Source organism: Anabrus simplex, chromosome 6 (genome assembly GCF_040414725.1).
Source record: "Anabrus simplex isolate iqAnaSimp1 chromosome 6, ASM4041472v1, whole genome shotgun sequence".
NCBI classification, from domain to species: Eukaryota; Metazoa; Arthropoda; class Insecta; order Orthoptera; family Tettigoniidae; genus Anabrus; species Anabrus simplex.
Genome location: NC_090270.1, coordinates 192,783,854 through 192,802,428, shown reverse-complemented (window position 1 = coordinate 192,802,428; position 18,575 = coordinate 192,783,854). Strand labels below are relative to the sequence as shown.

General features: G+C 38.6%; 1 protein-coding gene across 1 annotated transcript in view; it reads left to right on the top strand.

The window, feature by feature from the left end:
- LOC136875647 (uncharacterized) overlaps positions 1-18,575 on the top strand; it is a 124,735-nt gene that overhangs the window by 18,355 nt on the left and 87,805 nt on the right. The window lies entirely within an intron of this gene.

The following is an 18,575-nucleotide window of genomic DNA, read 5'->3' as shown; positions in this document are numbered from 1 at the left end:
TATAACAAGAATTACTGATAGTTTAATATTCTAAATCGAGCAACATCATATACAAATTCACACACAACTTAGGTATTTACAGTGCTTAACAATATGGCTACAATATTATAGGTTGACCTTACTACTAGCTTAACATTGTAAGTGATAATAAAGTGAAGTTAAACCGTAATTACCCTACAACAACAACATTACAACAAGCAAGAAATACTACTAATTTAACTTTCTAAATCCAGTGTCATTATATACATATTCACACACAACTTAAGTATTTCCAGTACTTAACACTACAAATTACAATACTATAGATTGAACTTACTACTAGCTTAACACTACAAGTGATAATGAAGTTAAATCATACTACCCAACAACTACAACAACTCAAGTACAAAAAGGAATTCCATGGAAAAAAAATATTACAAGAAATACTACTAGTCATTCTAAATCCAGCATCATGTACAGTTTCATACACAATTTAATTATTTCCAATACTTGCCACTATGGCTTATAAAACTATAGACTGAGCTTACTACTAGCTTAACGTTACAAGTGATAATAAAATAAAGTTAAAAACATTGTTAATTAACCAAGAACAACAACAATTACAAAAACATGAGTACAGCAAGCACTTCCCTGGAAAGAGAATACCACAAGAAAAAGCCTCCCAGTTTCACAATCGAAACCAAGCAGAAAATCACAAATTCAGTGCCCGTAATTTACAACTTTTACTTTTCATTTTACACAAATGGTCTCCTTAAATGACTTGATACCAGAAGGGAATCTATCAAAGACTGCCGCAGGTAATTTATTCCAATCCCTTATGGTCCTGTTGACGAAGGAAAACTTGCCCACATCCGTATGCTGGTTTCTGGCCCTAATTTTATGCTTATGATAATTTCTCGATAAGTATGAGGGATGTTCTAACCTATTCCTAATACAACTCCAAGCAGCCCTTCCCGTATAGCTCTTATAAAGACCACACAGGCGAGCTCTAGTTCTTCTAGATTCAAGACTTTCCCAATTAATGGTATTCCTTCTATTCCCAGTTACGAAACGCATCGCTCTTCTTTGAACTTTCTCTAGGGAATTTATTAAACCCATCCTGTACGCATCCCAACATGCAGATCCATATTCGAGAATGGGTCTTACAAAGTATTTATAAGGTTTATTTAAACTTACTAGGGTGGTGAACACATAAATAAGAATTCCAATGAAAGTATTTTCCTTCTGGACCTTCATGCCAGACATGTTTTTTTTTTAAACAAATTTTTTTCACTATAATATGATTTATCTATAGAGCGAAACGACTATGCAGTGTGCGTCTCATAGCAATCGAGATGGAATTGGTAATGTACTATGTATCTGTAGAGCCTATATATGACTTTTTACAATTACCTCCAAAGTGAAATTCAGCTGTGTGACAACACTAAAAAGACTATGGACTTTGAGATTGGCATTCCTGAAGAGGGTTTTCTACACTTTCCCATTTTCACACATTGATTCAAGAGTCTGTATTGGCTTGTGACAAAACTACTGTATTCTTCCGAAAACCACTGATAGGGACAGGTTTGGTTGTGATCCACCGAAAACAAATTATAATGACCGGTTAGGTAGTGATCCGTCGAAAACCACTGATTGTCGCAGGGTTAGGTTAGGTTCGACAGGATTTGTAATTGAGCGACTGTTGTCATTGAAAGCACTGTCGTGACGACTGAAGGCAATAAACATAAAACTGAATCCATTGGTCTACAAAGTTTTCATTCAGTAGATAACGCTAGGAACTGGCGAACCAAAACCATACATACAAAGTTTACAGGAATAAACAAAACAGGATATTAATTCGTGGTACTCACTGTTCTTTAAAGAGAAGAAATATCCAGTCAACAATAGCTGCAGTGAACATGCTTTTGGGTTTGATTCCCGACAGGGTGGGGAATTTGAACCACCGTTGGTTAATTTCTCTGGCACGGGGGCTGGGTGTATGTCGTCTTCATCAACATTTCACTATTATTGTGTAAAATAGAAACTTACTAGTTTTGACAAGTACAGTATGTTCAACAGCGATTCCTGAATGATGACGGGCAGGATGTCCAACCTCACTAATCTATGTTCCAGACTATTTCTACCTAAATAAATTGTATTTGTCCTCTAATGTGATTTTTGCAATTTTTGCTGAATATTTATGTGGCTGAAATGAAGGTGGATAAGCTACATGGTCTCCTTTATATAGGAAGAATGTATCGTGGAAATTAAACTCAATTTCGGTTTCATGTACATTACAGTTTCTCTAAGATATATTGATAGTAATTCAGTCATGTACGACGACAATGTATTTCATGGTAAAGACAGCTGCCTCTGTGGATCAGTGGTAGAGTGACGGCCTCCGAATCCCAAGATAGCGGGTTCAAACCCGGGAGAGGTAGTCGGATTTTTGAAGGGCAGAAAAAAGTCCATTTGACACTTCATGTCGTACGATGTCGGCATGTAAAAGATCTCTGGTGACACATTTGGTGTTTACCCGACAAAATTAATTAAATCTCAGCCACAGACGCCCAAGAGAGTTTCGGTTTACTTGTTCTGCCATCTAGTGGGCCTAGAGTATAACGGAACGTCAAAATTGACGAGCAGACAGCCAGATGGCATCAACTTGAAATGTCTGCACACGGTAGGTGAGGCCATACGATTATTATTATTATTATTATTATTATTATTATTATTATTATTATGGTAATGACGAATTACTTTGCAATGCTGTCTATCTTTGTACTATGTACCTGTACTAGTGTAAGCTACTGAGTGCATGATTCGAAGCAGTGTATCGATTCATTCAAGTGTCCAAGTGAATCTATTCACAGGAACGGCAAGCTCACGGCACACAAATCGTGCACAATCACGGCTCAGTGAGCCACACGACACACACGGCTCCTTATCGGCACACTGGACACTGGCAGGGAGCCGAGCTTTCGCTGCAGCGAGACACAGTGAATCATGGCTCACTGAAAGAATCGTACGCAGTCACGGATCAGTGAGACACAACACACACAAGGTTCATTATCGGTACACTGGACATTGGCGGGGAGCCAAACTTCCTCTGAAGCAATACATACAGTCATGGTACACTGAAGAAATTGTATGCTATAATGGACTCTCGAGCTCAGCTCATTTGAAAATAATACCTACTCGCATTCACTGTCCTCTCCTTACAGGGAGATTTAAACAATACATGGATTTATTTGCAGTGTTAAAAAGATAGAACACAATTCCAAAGTACCTAGGTTGTAAGTAGGTAGGCAATTAGGTTATTCTAATTACTGTATTAGTTTAATCAATCAGTATCTTTATAACTAGTTGACGTTCGACAATTACTTAAACTCAGCTCTCTAGCCTCCACGCCTGGCTGAGTGGCTCAGACGGTCGAGGCGCTGGCCTTCTGAACCCAACTTGGCAGGGCCGAGCTCAGTGCGGTGGTATTTGAAGGTGTTCAGCCTCGTGTCAGTAGATTTACTGACACATAAAAGAGCTCCTGCAGGACTAAATTCCAGCACCTCGACGTCTCAAAAAAAACCTAAAAGTTGATGTGGGACATAAAGCCAATAACATTATTATTTAGCCTATCCTATGACTATGAGTCATGCTCATGACCACTCGAAATTGTCTGTTTTATATTTGGAAGAACCACTCGGTATTCTCTTAGTTTGTATGTCGCATCATTGCACAAGACTTCAATAATCGAATCATGAGGTTACCGGTGTACGTGGACAGTAAGTATGTAAGTAGACTGATGCAATAGCTTAAATAAATGATGTTTAATCAGAAAACCAGTGGGCTACTGTACATCTCCTGTAGCCTATACAAAATATGACGATTTTAAAAAAGCCTCTGCTGATAGAAAAAGACATTTTCAAAGATGACCGAGTTAGTTAGCCGTGCGTTTAGGGTCGCGTAGCTATGAGCTTGCATTCGGGGAATGATGGGTTCAAATCCTACCGTCGGCAGCCGTTAAAATGGTTTTCAGTGGTTTCCCATTTTCACACCAGACACATGCTTGTGCTGTACCTTAATTAAGACCACGGACGCTTCCTTCCCACTTCTAGCCCTTTCCTATCTCTTCTATCCTCTTTGTCACCATAAGACCTATCTGTGTTGGTGCGACGTAAAGCAAATTGATTTATATTTAATATGTGGGCTACTTATTGTGGACACAGGTATTTTTATATGTAATTCTCTCTCTATATATACAGTATATGAGAGTTGTGACTTTCAGAGAACTGTGGAAAACCATTAGATAGTGTATACAATTTGAGTTATGTCAGTATTTTAACAGGCATACAATGTTTACATCGTGTATTGGTGACAGAGTGCTGTCTCCCCCTCTCTCTCTCCCCCCCTCGCCCGCTCCTCCTCACATTGCGCCACAGCAGTTCTAGATAATTTCACTCCGATTGGACACTGATCCCCACCTGCACATCTAGGTATACCGCCCTGTAACTTGTAGATACACAATTCCCACAATTTTGAAATGTAACTTCATTATATCTGAAAGGACGGGGCAATCAGAAATGTATTATTTCCCAGCAAAGTTATAACATTCTTAATCTCATGGAATGGCTCTTACAATGGTACAGCTAACTCCTCTGCTTATCTTCTTCTTCTTCTTCTTCTTCATCTTCCTCCTCTGATTCACTGCTTCCATGATGAATGACTAGTTCCTCCACTTCAGGAAGACCTCTCACCTCATTATTGTAGAACTCGACAATCTTCTACTCAGTGTGTTTCACTTCATTTCTCCACATCTCTGCTGTCACCTATAAGATATATTGAAGTATCACAACCTGACAAGTATATTATAAACTCCACTTGCCTATATCCAATAAATAACATTTCCACTTGGCCTACCTGATCAAGAGATTCTTTCCACACAGCTGTAGCTCTGTCCAATCCGTGACCAGGTCTTGAAGCCACTGTTTTGTTATAATACTGTTTTGCCACAGACCATACAAATTCGATGGCATTGAAAAATGAGTGGTATGGAGGAAGTCGTAAGACAGTATGGCCTTCACTGTGCAGTATCTCGTCAACAATGTACCTGGTTTTAAAGAAACAGAGAAATATTGTTATGCATACATGAAAGTCAAATACACGAGTGTAAACAACATTATCTAAACTTATGTTTACGTGCTTCTGTACCTCTTTAAGTGACTTCGATTCATATTACACAACCTTTGCAGCTCATCTTTTGTAGCATTTTCTGGTGGAGAAACTCCATTCTGCCTTAACCATGACTGTAAATTAAAGGAAAAATAAATATTAATTTCTGTAACATCATTAAACATCATTCAGTAGAAGGAAATATTCAATGAAGTATAATTACCACTAATTGATCCTTCCTCCATTTCGTTGTTGGTTGATGCTCAACAAGCTTACAGTGATATGATGCATTATCCATTACAATAACACAGGGTCCTATATTTCTTAATCCTACGATTAATTGCGTTTTCACCCATATCTGAAATTTCTCGCTGTTCATAGCACCATGGTAATCCTGATTTCTCTTCAAGTTTGTAGCAAATATCAAATCAGCACCTGTAAGAATTTTAAGTTTTAGTATGAAGTTATTTCTTCTAAAAAAAAGTATTCCCTAAAAATATGAGATCACCCCTCTTTAAGGATAGGCCTATTAATTGATAATAAATGTGATTTCTGTTGAATGATACAAAAAGCTGTCTGATTTTAAGTGAAACCAACTACTATGTAGCAAAGTCACCTGATGATGAAGTCAATGAATTACTACTTACACTACTGTATCGTAACATCTCTCATGAATGTATCTCCATTAGTAGGCCTATATCTGGATTAGAAGTCCACGATCACTTGCATTAAAGATATAAGTATAAACACCCATTTCAATACCTTAGAACAAATGTAATTGCTGCGAACACTGAACCTATATCAGGTAGTAAGAAATAAGAAGCTTGGAAGGTGTTTTAGGTCAGGTATCAAGCACTGATTCAGGTGGAGATTGTCGAATGCAGAATAAACATAATAAATAGGCCTACAGTACAAGTAATTTAATGATACAAATATCAAGTAATATTATATGAAAATACACTGAGTAAGTTTTGATTGAAGTACCTCCCTAAGGTTAATCATTGGCCTAAAGTGAATACCTGCAAGTCTTTTTAATAACCAAGAGATCCCTTAACAGTGGAGAAGTCAAAATCAAAAACCACGTACAGAGCTCAATGAGCGGTAAGTGCCACTTCCTATCTAGTGCCAGTCAATTTCAATCAATCAGTCACCACTGATCTGCACTTAGGACAGTCGCCCAGGTGGAAGATGTAGTTTCAGGGATAGGCCTAGTATTTTCTTCAATAATTGCAAAGAATTTGGAAATTTATTGAACATCTCCCTTGGTAAATTACTCCAATCCCTAACTCCCTTCTTAAAAAAAACAAATATTTGCCCCACTTTTCATCAACTTTATCACTGTACTGTGATCTTACCTACTTTTAAAATACCACTGAAACGTATTCGTCTACCAATGTCGTTCCACACCACCTATCCACCGACAGCTCGGAACATACCACTTAGTCCAGCAACTCGTCTCCTTTCACCCAAGTCTTCCCAGCCCAAACCCGACAAAAATTTTTAAACGCTACTCTTTTGTCAGAAATCACCCACAACAAATCGTGCTTCTGTCTTTTGAACTTTTCCAGTTCTCAATTCAAGTAATCCTAGTGAGGGTCTCATACACAGGAACTGTTGGGGTCTTATCAGAGACTTATGTGCCCCTCACCCTACATCCGTACTACAAACCCTAAATACCCTCATAACTATGTAAAGAGAGATCACCTCACTATAATAAAATGAAGTAAAATAAAGTAAGAACATACCAGGTACAAAGCCATCTTTCGTTCCAGCATGAACAATAACCAGTCTTACTCCCTCAGACACAGGTCGACGAATTACTCCTTGAACATCATGTCCAGATTTGTGTGGTTTATTCCAGGAGTATGTGGGTGACCCTGAAAGAGAAATGCACAATTGAAACCAAAGACACCTGATGATTTTTTATATAAAATGTAATAGGCCCTATATAACATATATATTCACCATTCATAAAAATCCAAGTCTCATCCAAGAAAACAACAGGTTTTGGTTTCTCACTGTCCTTATTACGCATGTATTCCCTCAGAAAACAAGATCTCTTAAAACAAATGTCTTCATTTTCTCTAACATACGCATAGGGATCACCTTTACTTCACACAAACCCCATTGCCTTCAAAATTCTTCTTAATGATGTTTCGGAGCCCTTGTACAAATAAGTGTCATAATTTGCTTTCATGTGGTCGAAAACCTTTCTTACAGTTACGACTTCTCCTGTGGGAAGAAAAAAGAGAGTTACAAGGGACTCAATTGCTCGTAGCAATGTACAAGCATTTCTTGACCTGATGCTTGTAAAGGACGTAACCTTGGTTTCCTTTTCAGAGGAGTTCTTGTAGATTTTTCTTCCTTCTTAGACATCCCAATCGAATTCTGTTCGTATAAGTATGGGACGAAATAGGAACGTAATTAATAAAATGACGTGCTCATCATTTCACACAAACTATGTTATTAAATGCATTATCTGAACATGCCACAATTCTACTTACCTGGTATTAGCCAAATAGATTTACAATCCCACAGAAAAAGAAAATATGCTTTAAATATTCTCGCAAATGTATCGCTAGTGACTTTAAAGGCAATGCGGTGGCAACACGCAATTCATGCTAGAACAGTGACTGAATGTTGTCAACGTGCCAGATTAACGGTAACAGTAAGACGTCGTATCGGCTAGTAGGGTCCCTAAACTGTATGGTTACCGACACTGAAAAAGACCCAACAGCAAGAAAAGTTACTATAAATCAATACCTTAATATTACAGGGGAGAAAGGGTAAAGTTGCACCCTTAGGATACGTCCTTACACGCCCGGGACTATAACTCTGCTTTGATTGTCTCCTGAATTACGGCAGTTACAGACTCAATTAATTCATTCTGTATTTCGCTTGATGTGCCTCTAAAGCCCGATGTGGACCGGAGATGATCTCGAATGAACTTTCCAGTTTTGAAAGAAGATCTAACAACTCTAGGTAATTGCCTCTGTTGATCAAATCTTCCCCTTCCAAATGATCTTGAAATCCAAGCCCCTGTTTCCCAAGAAAACACAATGTCAACAAGTCTCTCAACAACAAGCCAATTTTGTTTCACGGCTTTGTTATGTTTAATTGCTTGAAATCTTGCACCTTCAGATAAAGAACTAGCCTCCCGCGCCCCAGTAAACGGAATCTCTCTTCACTCTGAATATGTTCATTTGAATTTTGATGCTTCTCTGCTTTTCTAAGAAAGTTTTTTGTAACAATTACCCCATTTAAAGTCCATTCCTTTTCACCACCAAGCAAATTGAAATTTTCTCGCTAGTTTACCGTCAAAATACTGAATATCCAGAACAGGCATACATCTTTTATTTTTGGCTTCGCACTTCTCTTTGTAAGTTCAAGATGTGAATGGTTTATGTTTTAAAGAGTTCAAAAGACTTGTTAAGTTCCCGAAGGGACCTACTTCACACATTATTTCAACGCAATCTTCAACCATGTCTGAATCGTTACAAATAAAGCGAATAATGCACTGATTGCCTACTAATTCAAAAGAAAAACACACACTTAACAATACAGTACTTCACTGTCACCTTCGTGCGGAGAGTTTCTATGCTCTCAAATAGCACAGGAAGCATGCCTCTCTGGGGTCTAGACCTTGTGGAGAGAGGAGCGTGGGCGGTAACCTATCTTTCCTCCACCATCCTGTGCCAATCCCCAAGCTGACAGACAGGGGGTGGGGGGTGGGGGGGGAGAGTCCTCGGTGAGACAAGTTACAGACTGCCTCCCTGTCAGAACAAGTAGTGTGCTCTCGCCATCTAGTGGGGCGATCAGCGAAGCACATCATCTGCTGCCATCATGTAGCACATAATCAAGAAGAGATTGTTGTTGATTTAACACAATAACAACAGCAGATAAATTTGTTACAATATTTATGTTTAGTCGTATTTCTTAGGGTAGGCATTGCCCCAAATGACTCCAAGTAGTTTTGCCACTGATAATAATTTCATAAAATAATTAATCGAAATGTCCATAGTATGGGCACCAGAGTTCACCACAATGGATCCTTCAAATTTTAATAAAGCATGATAATTCTCTTTCCCAGGACATGTACATAAAGCTGCATACTGGTACATATGCTTTAGGTCTTATCTAACCTTCTGAAAAGGACTAAATAGGTAGGAACTGCACCTAGGTTCATCAATAACTCCACTGATTCTAAAATAATTAACTATATTCTGAACAATATCCGTGCATGAGCACCAAAATATACATATAATACACACACAAAGTACTGCTAGAAGACTCCATATTTACAACAACAACAACAACAACAACAACAACAACAACAACAACAGAATTGGAAACCAAAAGTGAGGACCAAGCTACCATATGCAGTCAGACCGTTGAACAAAGCACATATATATGTAGACTAGCAAGGTACCCGTGCTTCGCTACGGTATTATACTGAAATTTATAATTAAATGCTTATTGTTATAGATATATAATCCGCCGAAATTCGCGATCTGACTCGTTTTTTGCGAGAATCCGCCAAAATTCGCGATCTGACTCGTTTTCTAATAGATTACGGCAAGTCTCCCTCCATTTTTCAATCTTTCTTTCCAGCAATCAATTTCGTACTTCCCAGGCTAGGTCCAGGTATTCCACCCGGTCAGTTGTGTCCCTAAATCTTTGCCATCTTTCCCTATAAGTATTTTTAATATGGATGAAATCCTTCAGGAGATCCGGCGTGGTGTCGTCTTGGGTGCCTTGGCGGTTCTGAACCCGCAGCCGGACTGCATTCTTAGTCATTACCCGTCCAGGACCCGTTTCCAGCGCGGTCCACACATTTGACGAAGGTCGAGAACATTTTTTATTATTATTATTATTATTATTATTATTATTATTATTATTATTATTATAGATGTTCTGGACCCCACAGCAAGATCCAAGACCGCTACTTGGTGGTAAATTACATCTGCTGCCATTGTCATTGTTGAGAATGTGACCAGCACCATTGTCGCGCGTAGTCAAGTGTGGGGGATTTCTGGCCATAGGAATAACATACTTCCGTGCATTATTTACCTTATTATAGAGGTGAAAAATTGGACGGTCAATCTCATTCCCATCGTTTATTTTAAATGTGTTTACATTTTTATTTATATCCCAGGAGAATCTACTGTAATCTAAGAACGTTCTCCGAAGGAAAAGATGGCTGTTGAAAACAAACCCAGGAAAGATTAAAAATGATTGGTTTATGATCAGAATAAGGTACATCGAAAATCTACAGCCTGTTTCCAGTCATTCGACAGGGTCAGGAATGGAATGAATAAAGCCCCCATCAAGTGGCAACAATAGGAATTGTGCCGTCAGCCGAAACCTGTCGCACTCCTCTGGGGCAATGAATAATGGATGACAAATGAAATGAAATTATATTGGACAGTTTTGCTGGAATGAATGATGACAGGGAAAACCGGAGTATCCGGAGAAAAAACTGCCCTGCCTCAGTTTTGTCCAGCACAAATGTCACATGGAGAAACCAGGATTTGAACCACGGAACCCAGCTGTGAGAGGCCGGCGCGCTGCCGCCTGAGCAACGGAGGCTCCTTATAAATGCATTATGAACAGTAAAATCAATTGGTCTCGCCTACTTTTACACCCCACCCCCGTTAAGTTTATTTACACCCCCCCCAAAAAAAAACAAACTAAAAGAAGGCGTGTTTCTTTATGTTTAAAGGAGCTTCCAAACACCATTGTTTACGTCTATTACCTTCAGTTTTGAGACTAAAATAATTAACTTTTTTCACTTTCAGCCCCCCCCCCCAAGTGAATTTTCCGGCAAAATATACTTGTTTCTTTAATAGTAAAGGATCTTCTAAATACCAATTATCACGACTGTAACTTCTTCAGTTTTTGATTTATGTGTCCTCATGAAAGGAATTCAACTCCTTTTCACTCACGCCTCCCAAGATGATCCCCCTCACAAAACGGGCTTTTCTTTGTGTTTAAGGGAGATCCAAATACCAATTTTCACGTCTGTAGGCCCTAACAACTTTAGTTTTTATTAGATGTAAGTATTTTCATATAATTAAGTCAATTCATTTTTCAATTCTTTCACCTCCCCCCTCTCCATTGATTGGATTTTCCGAGAATTCGTGCTTCTTTACTTTTAAAGCAGATTCCAAATATCAAACTTCACGTCTGTAGTATCTTCATTTTTGAGATAACAGTAGCCTAATTAAAAGAATTCAACACCATTTTCAGTCAATTTAACCCCCCCCCCCCTTCCACCCAAGTGCTATATCCGAAAACTAAAAATACACGTTTCCTTAGTTTTATAGAGATAAAAATACCATTTTTCACTTCCGTCACATGTTAAGTTTCTTGAGATATACTGTATAAATTCTCATTTTAAAATTTAACCCCCTTTTTAGTTCCCCTTAAGAGGAGTTTTCAAAAAACAAATCGCCTGTGTTTCTTTACATTTACAGGAGATTCCAAATACCACTTTTTACGTCTGTAACATCTACGTTTCTCAGATATTCTGTAGATACTGTCTTTCAAAAAATTCACCCAAATATGTCACTCCTGTTTAACCGCCATTAATTGGATTTTCCAAAAAAAAAAAAAAAAAAGTGTTTCTTTATTTTTAAAGGAGATCCCGTATACAAATTTTCAGTTCTGTAATATCTTCAGTTTCTGAGATATATGTATCCTCTTTAAAGGCATTCAACCCATTATTCACCCATTTACACCCCTCCTATTACAATTTTCCGAAAACAAAAAATACATGTTTCTTTATTTTTAGAGGAGATTCAAAATACCAATTTTCACATATGTAAACGTTTAAAATTTTAGGATGTAGATACTCATTTTCAAAATTAACTCCCCTTTTCACTCCCCGTTATTTGGATTTTCCATAAACGAAAAATACGTGTTTCTTTGTTATTTTAAAGGATCCCAAATACCAATTTTCAGGTCTGTAATATCTTAAGGTTCTGAAATATAATTAGCCTCATTAAAGGCATTCAACACATTTTCACCCTTTTCCACCCTTCCTATTAGGATTTTCCAAAAACAAAAATATACGTGTTTCTTTATTTTTAAAGGAGATTCTAAATACTAACTTTTTACATCTATAAATTTTAAAAGTTTTGTGATATAGATACTCATTTTAAAAATTCACCCCCTCTAACCCCCCCCATTAATTGGATTTTCCAAAAACAAAAAATACTTGTTTCTTTATTTTTAAAGGAGATCCAAAACACCAATTTTCAGGTCTGTAATATCTTCAGTTTCTGAGATATAGGTATCCTCATTAAATGCATTCAACCCATTTTTCACCCCTTTCCACCTTTCCTATTGGGATTTTCCGAAAACACAAAAATACCTGTTTCTTTATTTCGAATGAAGATTCTAAATACCAATTTTTACAACTGTAAACTTTCAAAGTTTTGAGATATAGATACACTGATTTTAAAAATTCACCCCCCTTTTCACACTCCCATTAATTGGATTTTCCAAAAACAAAAAAATACGTGTTTCTTTATTTTTAAAAGAGATCAAAAGTACCAATTTTCAGGTCTGTAATACCTTCAGTTTCTGAGATATAAGTACCGGTATCCTGATTAAAGGCATTCAACTCCTTTTCACCCTTTTTCACCCACCCTATTGGAATTTTCTGAAAACAAAAAAATACGTATTTCCTTATTTTTAAAGAAGATTCTAAATACCAATTTTTACATCAGTAAACTTCTAAAGTTTTGAGATATAGATTCACTCATTTTAAAATTTCACCCCCCTTTTCACCCCCTTAGCGACGGAATATCCAAAAATCCTCTCTTAGCGAGCACCTGCATCTTAATATGAATGTATCCCCAAAATTTCATTTCATTATGTCCAGTAGTTTTGGCTCGGCGATGATGAATCAGTCAGTCAGTCAGTCAGTCAGTCAGTCAGGACAAGCTATTTTATATATATAGATAAATACCCTTCACTGTCTCTGTGTATCAACATAACTTGCATATTCTCATAATTGGCACTGCCTCAACTTTTCTAAAGTTAGAATTTGGTCACTCTTTTCTTATCTCTTGTAAATTAGAATGTCCATGACTAGAATGGATCTTATTTGAATCTGTGCTGTATGATTAGTTAAGTCTCCACGATTAGTGGTCTATAACAGTCTGACATTTTTCACTTCATGATTGAGTTCATATTAGGCTCTGGAACCAACTAGTAAATACTTTTTCCAGAAAGAACAAGTCATCAGACTAATGACTAACGTTTTCAAGCAGCTCATGCGTAAAAAGTTGAAGATCCATTCTAGTCATAGACATTCTAAATTTTACAAGATGGAAAGTTTCTTTTACCATCAAGTTTTTTTCTTCATTAGCAATCATTTGTATCAACCACAAGTTTAGATGTTTTTATTGCGTCAGTTTTAAGGTATTATACAAATACAAAATAATAAGAATTTTAAATCTTTGTTAATATACCGTATAAGGATTGTTCAGGATCCTGACCAATGATTTTTAAGGTTTGAGTCAAATCTGATGGTGTCCCTGAAGGAGTGCGAAACATGTAGCGAATAAGACTCTATAATATTATGTAAATCTTAACTACAAGAACTTGTATTGAAAAGGTGGTCTTAACAAACATTTTGTAATACTCTTGATAAGTCATGTTTCACCAAAATTTGAAGTCAAGTCCTCTTCACCGTTTTCTCAGGCCTATAATATAGACCTCATCTTCCACTTACTCTCACATGATATGTCTAGATTGGTCCCGCCCATCGAATCACGAGTGGAAGATCGTTTTGCCATACCAAGACCACGCCCTGAACCACTTCCGGGTCTCAAGACAATAACAACAAGGCCACCTCATCGGACTCTGGGCTATCCGCATGACTTACAACTTTCTGAGTTGTAAATAGCACTGTTTTTCCCATCCGCTTGTGCAAAACAAATTACTCATATCACATATGGAGACCTTCCAGCTTAAAATACACTGAAAAAATGGAAATTGCAACACCCAGAAGGAGTGGTGCTACATTACTGCAATTGAACATACAGGACGAGTGTTCGGTTGTGATTCGATGATTACACTTTTAGGTCCCTCTGACCAAAAGTTTGGACAACAATCAATACAGGATGTGCCCACCACGAGCTGCAATACATTGATGAATTCATCGAGGCATGGAGTCAATAAGGCCCTGGATCGCTTCCTGAGGAATTGTGGCTCATGCTTGCTGCACTGCATGGGTCAGTTGTTCCAGAGTTGTGGGTGGCTGAGGACGGTTGGCCAGTTGTCAACCCATCATGTCCCACACATGCTCAATAGGACTGAGGTCCAGGGATCTGGCGGGCCATTCTAAGGTTGTGATGTCGTGGAGAGCTTCTCTGGAGTTGCGTGCAGTGTGAACCCGGGCATTGTCCTGCTGAAACATTCCATTAGCAATGTTCGCCATCATAGGGACAACCACTGGATTGAGTACCCTATCAGTGTACTGTCGAGCAGTCATAGTGCCCTCAACAAGCACTAATTGTGGTTTCACATTAAAGCCAATAGCTCCCCAGACCATAATGCTTGGTGTTGGCCCTGTGTGCCTCTCGACAATAAGATCTGGGCGGCCCCTCTCCCCGGTACGTCGGCGCACACGATTCCGGCGATCACTGCGGGCAAGACAGAAGCGCGATTAATCAATAAAGACGACCCTATGCCATTCGTCGACCCACGTCGATCTTTCTCGACACCAGGCCAGCCTTCCACGTCGCTGTAGTGGGGTCAATGTAACACCTTCTGCAGGGACACGGGCTCGTAAGCCAGCTGCACGCAGGCGATTACCAACTGTTTGTTGTGTAACGTGGGGTGCCACAGCTGCTCAAATTTGCGCTGCTGTTGCATGGGGTTCCATCTGGGCCATCCGAACGATGCGGGATCCTCCCTCACAGTTGTCCGTCGCAATGGGCCTGTGCCAGGTCTACGAGTGTGGGTACCTTTATTTGACCACTGCTGCCATACATGTTGTACCATAGATGCCTGTCGGCCAACACATGCAGCGAGAGTCCTTAGCGATAATCCAGCCTCACACAGCCCAATTATCCGAGCCCTCTCAAACAGCAACAGTTGTTGATAGCGTGCTCTTCTCTATCGCCGAGGCATGTTTGACGGGGAACACTTCACTACACAGACTGCAAGTCAATTACGCTATACCAGAGTCCGTATACTGGAGTTGATTCCTCCGCGACCAATCACGTGGGGAGACCTGTATCAACAATCCAATGGGTCTGAAACTTTGATCGTTTACATGCCTACATGGCATCGTTCCATATCTTGAAAATCAACACAAACGACCAATGCCTTCATGGTGATGCAATTTCCATTTTCTAGGGGGGAGACCTAGCTCAACACGGGAAAAAACAGGCCAATATTCATTCGATTGTTAAATATGCTACAAACGTTGTTGAAAAATTCTGCACATATCCCAGTATTGGCATGCTTCCTAGCAATCAGAAGCAACTGCAATAATGTCAAAATTCTAATTATAACATTTTAAAATAAAATTTCCCGCCTTTTTAACAAAATATCACGGTTTCCTTCATAACTATCTTACTGTTTCACGGATAATAACAATTTTTTCAGGGTTTCCTCCCATAGTGTTGTACTACAATCTATACCTCATTCAGGTCAATGGGATTTATATTAGATTTTATATAAAATATTTATTTTCAGTATTTTCAGGTGCGCGGAATAAAAACTCGACAAAAATTTCTAAATCACAATCTATGTTAGTGATTGAGGTTCATTTTGTAGGTGGGGGTTTGATACACACTTTAAAAAAGGAAAAGTACGAAAATTCTTATAAACTTGGAACTTATAAGGGAAACAATGATATATATTTAAAAAGGCGGGAAATTTAATTTAAAATGTTATAATTAGAATTTTGACATTATTCTGATTGCTAGGAAGCATGCCAATACTGGAATATGTGCAGAATTTTTCAACAACGTTTGTAGCATATTTAACAATCGAATGAATATTGGCCTGTTTTTTCCCGTGTTGAGCTAGGTCTCCCCCCTTGTGTATTAAGAATAAATATAAAAATGAAAAATGAATACAAAACTCAAGAATACAAACCTCTGCATTACCTTTACACAAAACAAACCAACAACACGCATATTTTCAACTGAGGAAAGGGCACGAAGATCGGAGCATCTGAAAAAGTACTGGGAGGACCGCAAAGCCCAAACAATCCCTTCAAAGAGAACTGAACGACGGACTGAGTAAAGTGATTCTATGTGGTCATAAAAGAGGAAGAAAAATGAAGTAATAATAATAATAATAATAATAATAATAATAATAATAAAAATAATGACAATAATATCTCTTACTTCTGAATACGGTGCAAGGGTGTGATATATGTACTGTCACAACCTAGACTTTTCTTTAGAGATTTCGAAGTTGAAAATTTATCGAACATCTCCCCTTGGTTAATTATTCCAATTGCTAATTCCTCTTCCTGTGAACGAATATTTGTTCCATTTTGTCCTCTTGAATTCCAACTTTATCTTCATATTATGATCATTCCTACTTTTAAAATCTCTACTCAAGCTATTTGTCCACCAATGTCATTTCACAACATTTCTCTGTCGAGCAGCTCGTCTGTTTACTCCCAAGTCTTCCCAGCTCAAAGTTTCCAATATTTTTGTGTCAAAGGTGGATCAAATATAAACAGGAATTTGAATGTACTGCTGCTATTAGTAATAATTCTGAGGCGGGGCTTTGCCAGGATGTTGGTGGGGGTGTCTGGAGAAGGGGTTTGCGTGTGCGAACGACGGTGGAGAGCTGGGCTGCTTCAGTATGCCATGAGTGAGCAAGAGGTTTACACATCAGTTGCGCAATGCATCATTATGAAATTTCTCACAAAAGAGGGCACTAAACCTTCTGAAATTTTTTGAGACAGCTCTGTGCACAGTTTTGGGAAGAAACACTTTTGCAGACTTGAGTGTATGAGTGGGCAAAAAAATTTGTGGCAAGAAGAGAAGTTGCGGAAAATGAACCTCATGAAAGGAGGCCGCAAACAAGCATCACTGCAGACAACATTGTCGCCATTTGTAACATTATTGGTGAAGATCGGCGAATAAAAATTCTGCAAGTTGTTTTAGCCGTAGGAATAAGTTACGGAAGTGTTCAATCCGTCATCCAAGATGAACTCCATTTCAGAAAATTGTCTGCCAGGTTGGTTCCTTGTCTCCTCGAGCAGGAACAAAAACCTTTATGCCAGGAAGTTTGTCAGGGACTCCTGCATCGTTACGAGGAGGAAGGAGAGGATTTTTTGCGTCATACTTGTGACTTGTGATGATACTTGGGTGCATCATTACACCCCAGAGTCGAAGCAAGCAAGTGTGGAGTGTAGAGTGGTGGTGAAGAGAAGAAGCAGGTCCGGTCAAGGCCAAAACATGCCCATCTGCTGGAAAGGGGCTTGCAACTGTTTTCTGGGTCTCCACGGGCATTTTACTGGTGGATTTTCTTTATGAACAAAGGACAATGAATGCAGCCTATTACTGTTGCCTTTTGGATGAAGCAAAAGCTGCATATTGCAACAAGCGATGCCGGCAACCGATCTGAAACATCACTCTTCTCCATGGCAATGCAAGGCCACATACTGCTGCTTTAACGTTGGAAAAACTGTAGGATTCCATTAATTTGCACAAGTTCCATTGACTAACTCTAGTTTAATAAATCATAATGGGTCGAGTTCTGAATGGTGAGACATGTTAAAAATGGCAGCTGGTACGCTCTCTTCCTCGGTGTTCCACGATCACAACTCACTGCAGATACTGTAGCGAGTATAAAACTCGCCTGCATATGTTCGGGAAATGCCTTCAGGGAATTACTATGCATCAAATGCCACAACTCTATTTGAGACCTGTTAGCCAACGGTCTGAGATACAAGAAATTTGAGGTCTACGGGGAAGTGCTATTGTGTAGCAGATGGTGATAGCAGTCGTTGCATAGACATAATTGCCATTAACTGCAACAGAAGTTCAACTGAATTATTGAGTGAAATTCTTTACGTTTTGCAGAGAACTTACTCTGCATCTTCGGAAGGAAATCTCGACTGGCCACGAGAAAGGCTTCTCAAACAATGAGGTTTGAATTTAGACATTATAATAGAAGTGGAAATGTACCACTCTGTGAAACGTAAAGAATTTCACCTTATTTTCTTGACATGGCATAAGCTCAAAAGCCTATATCATGTCTAATAATAATAATAATAATAATAATAATAATAATAATAATAATAAATATTTGCTTTACGTCCCCCTAACTACATTTTAAAGGTTTTTGGAAATGCCGAGGTGCCAGAATTTAGTCCCACGGGAGTTCTTGTATGTGCCAGTAAATCTACTGGCACAAGGCTGACTTATTTGAGCACCTTCAAA